At 35.8% G+C, this 4,591-nt stretch overlaps 1 long non-coding RNA gene across 1 annotated transcript; it reads left to right on the plus strand.

Moving 5' to 3' along the window:
- The first annotated feature begins 637 nt into the window (after positions 1-637).
- Positions 638-3,883, plus strand: LOC149256260 (uncharacterized). The gene is made up of 2 exons (XR_016266456.1): positions 638-2,511; positions 3,326-3,883. It is a non-coding gene; the product is annotated as an uncharacterized LOC149256260 (long non-coding RNA).
- The last annotated feature ends 708 nt before the right edge of the window (positions 3,884-4,591 follow it).

Consider the following 4,591-nt stretch of genomic DNA (forward strand, 5'->3'; position numbering starts at 1 on the left):
TGGATCAATATCGTCCAACACAATGGGCTATAGATCAGGAGTTTTGCTCATCATTTGGAGCTCTGATTGCATTTATTGTTTACCCCCAAACCATGAAATCCTGAAAACCATTAAGTCTGCTGAATTTTGAGTGAAATCTAAAATTCTAGTTTCTCCATATGAAATCCAATGAGGTCGAAACCACTCTCAAACATCCTGAGTCATTTCATGGTAATGTTAAAAATTTAAGTAAAAGGATGAAAATGAAAATTACCATTAAATTCATTTTCATCCTTTTACTTTAAGAATTTAACATTACCATTAATTGCCAACATTGTTAGGGTTGAAACACCCTTAGTTTCCCCCCAAAACCCCTAAAACACAGTGAAAAATATGCTTTTTTAACTTTACGATGGGCGTGCCTAAAACCGGCCGGTTTAGGACAGAACCGGCCGGTTTGATACAAACCGGCTGGTTCCGTCCTAAACCGGACGGTTTTCACCGGTTAGGGCAAAAAAATGGCGAAATGGCCTTTCCAACCGGGTTTTTTGGCCGGTTTTGACCGACGGCCTTGCTAACCGGCCGGTTAGACCAGTAACTGGTTTTTAAAAACGGTTTTGAAAACACTGCTAGAAGCTTGATGTATCGTTGGAGAGTCATTTTTTGACCTTGAATAATAAGAATTCCAATCCCTTTCTCTTTGGAGGTTTCCTTGACACACTGTCAGGGTTTTACCACATAAAATCTGTGTCTATTTGTGTATGAATTCTGTTTCTTGTTTCTGCATATTTTTCCTTTTTAAATGATTATTTACGGGCATAAATACCAACATGAGTAGACGCTGCAGGCCTAATTTTGTAGAATGCAAATAAGCCAACTTTGATCCGTGCTATACAGACTTAGGCAAAAGCCAATCACAGTGTATGCAAATTAAAGGTTTTGTCGAGAATATAGAATGTAAAAAGAAAGCAGAAGTTGTACACATTTGTTATCAAAGAATGATTTGAAATGTGTCGTCTTCTTCTTTTCTAAGTCATTATTCCTATAATTGTTTCAAATATGCTTAGTTTAAAACTTTAATCACCTTTACTTTAAATATATTTTTTATATAAATATGTAGATCACTAACTGAATTGTAAATAAATTCCGAGGTTGATATAATCTGTAGGAAATACTGTAAATAAAATGAAGATTTTGTATCACTGCTGCATCCTATCTCTGATTAGATTGTGAATGAACTATAACAATGACCCTGTTCAATATAAGTTTGATTCTTGTTCTTCTGATTGGATTATAAGAATAATTTAAAATCTATACATGTTCTACAAGTTGGTTCAGAGCTGTAATTACTCTTGGGATTATTGCCTACTTTCGGTTGATATACAATAATAATGTTAACAGTTACATAATAACTCGGACATCTATGCCAAGCTTGTGTGAATCATACATGGATTACAAACCTTCCACAAAAAATGAGAAAATTTTCTAAGCCTTTCCTGTTATGCTAAATAGCAATATCAAGTTCTACACTTCTTGCTATATTTGAGTGCTGAATATCTTCTCATATCCAACTTCTTTGCTCTCAACAATTGTGTTTCCTTTAAATGCTTTGTTTTTGTTGCTTTATGGAAGGTGATTCAAAATTCATCATATATAGTTATTGATATTAGTTCTTCTGACTATTTATTTGATGTGTTTGGTCATAACTAAAGAGAGGATAGGTAGCGAGATTAGACCAAGCTAACGTTTTGGAATTGCCCAACTTTCCTGAAGTTGTCACTTAGCAAACCCACTGAACTTCCAGAAAATGAGGACTATCTGTGCAGCAAAATTCCTTGAATGCTTGGAATTGAAATGAGTGTTTGGAACATTCTATATTCTTAATTCAAAAGGTTGCAATGACCCATCTGCATGATTATCATCTAACCAAATTCATCGGCAGTGTTGTTATTCATGGGCCAGAAAGGTCCACTGTATGTAGAACTTGAAAATAATCACATGCTAACTTGAAATTATATAAATGACTCAACGGAACATCGTTCTCTGCAGTATAAAGCTATTTTTATCAGACTGATTATAATAGCTGTAGATATATTGCACATTGGTAACGGGCAAGTTTCATTATGTATTTCCTACAATCTCTAGATTGTGCATTTTCAGTTTTGGGGATGCTTAGATGGATACATTTTGAAGACTTCAGGTGCACGTTCTTGTCAATGCTAGGATCTATGGAAAGGTTCAAGCTTCTCAAACAGAAATAAGGAATTCTCTGCAGTATAAAGCTATTTTCCTTATTTTCAAACAGAATAAGGAAAACTTTGAATGAATTGGTACTTAAGCTCTTTGAGAGGAATCCTACTAGGAGGTACTTCTTAGTTTTTGGCATGCTTAGAGGGATTAATTTTGAAGACTTCAGCTGCCCATTCATGTCAATGCCAGGTTCTGTGGAAAGTTTCGAGCTTTTTAAACGGAAATAAGGAGGACTTTGAATGATTTCGTTCTTCAACTCTCCAAGAAGAATCATACTACGAGGTGAACTTATCACAGTCGATTCTTTTAGAGTATTTTTTATCTGGGATGTTATTTTCACCTTTATATATATATTTATATCTTGCGTACTTATAATCAATAATAAGAATATAGATGTCTGTGTTAATGTATATTGACATCACTTGGAGATGTACAAAGGGTTCCTAGTATATTCTATGGAATTCAATTCACAGAAGATTGGCCTTTTTCAAGAGCCTTGTGGGTTTGATGGTTGGCTTTATGTTTGGTACTATATTTGTTTCCCAGAGTTGAGGGAAAGAATTAGTATATTAACTATGTTGATTATTTCACTGGCCTGATTCACAAGTATTTGCTAGCATTTTCTGTAACAGATCGAGAGGAAATGCGGTGGTCAAACGAAGAAATGAGGAATCAATTTTCTCTATATGCTAACTTCCTTCAACGGAGGGTAGGTCAATCAGAGGAAACGAGAATGCCAAACGAAGAAATGAGGACTCAATTTTCTCTATCTGCTAACTTTCTTCAAGGGAGGGTAGGCCAATCAGTTTTATACTACAGAAGTTGCTGTCTGTTCATAAATCCTCAACTCTGTTGGCCAACTGTTTCTAGTGTTTCAGTAGCTATGGTACTTCACCCCCACCATTTCTTAGACCAAGAAATTTGCTTGCGTCTGGATTAACATGCTTATTATGACCTATTGCATACTCAGATTAAGAGTTATCAATTCTTTCCTTTTCTTCACACTAACAATGCTTCTGACTGCAATTTTGTTTCTTGTTCACAGTACTTAAACATCTTAGGTTGGCCTTTTAATATGCTTCAAATGATTTCTCAGCGATCTTTGTTCCTTCCATATGGCGGAGATGTCAAGGCAATTAAGGTGGGAGAGCTGATGGTGGAGAATTCCCACCAATTCGTGTGTGATTTCAGTGATCTCCAAGCAGGGCGTCTGCGTCGTTATTATTTTGGAGAGGAGATTGGAAAATGAAGCCATGGAAGCGTTTGGAAGGCAGCGGCTTATGACAGTAAACAAGATGGGCATGGCAGACCAGCTGCATCATCAGTGGACCAGTTTAGGTCGAATTCTAAGAGTTCAAATCCGAAACAGAATAGTTATATGGGGCCATATAAAATTCCTGCATCTCTCTTAATGCAAAAGCCAGTACACCCATCTGATCATGAGAACCGAGAATCCAGTGCCGCAATATTGATCTCACTGGAACATTGCTGTTGATCTAAGTCATCACTCTCTAATTGTAAAGATTGTGCAGTGGATTCGATCTGAAGATCAAGTCAGGATCTCGAGATTCTGATTGTTGTATGGGGTTTACTAGGGGTTGCTACCGGTTTTGATACGAAGATCGAGAAAATGAGATAGTGAAATATTAGTGTTTGTTGATTGTAATTACTTTTTCTGGGTCACTTTGGGATACTTATTTCTAAACAAACGGAAATGTATAATCTTTTCTACCATAATATCAAGAAGTAATATAGGTCAATACATTTTTTTTTTAATTGATCAGTATTAATTAGAAGAAAAGATTACATTTCAACCATTTCTTGAGTGCTTTTCAAAACCTATGAAAAACAAAAGGATAGAAGATCGAAAAACTGGTATTTGTACCTATCTAGTCTAGAAACTTAAACAAATCTGCTATTGGAAACTATAACAAGAAAAAGAAACTATGTACCATCCATATATATATATATATATATATCAAAAGAACAAAAAACTGACCAAATCCCAAGAGTAACCCAATTTTTCCATTAAAAGGTCAGTAGCCCTATTTCTTAGTGGACTTTTTAGTCCAAGGTTATCACAGGTGATGTGGTTGTAAAGTTGGCTTGAGGGGAGGTTTGAGCTGGAGAATTGATGACCACATGCCCTTCTTAGTGCTCGTTCGACTTAGTGTTCGAGTCAAAAACTATGTAGCGTTCTATGCGAGACACTTGAACAACTATATCATCTAAGTTGTATCTGATGTCTCTCAAAATACACTTGATATCTTCTTGACCTGCAAAGATCTTATAGTTGTCTACTTGCTTGTCTCTGATGACCATGCTGAGAAGAGTTTCCATTTGACGATGTAGAGTGATGGAA

Source organism: Pinus tabuliformis, chromosome 7 (assembly GCF_031772625.1).
Source record: "Pinus tabuliformis cultivar Carrire ecotype Pingquan chromosome 7, CPIR1, whole genome shotgun sequence".
NCBI lineage: Eukaryota > Viridiplantae > Streptophyta > Pinopsida > Pinales > Pinaceae > Pinus > Pinus tabuliformis.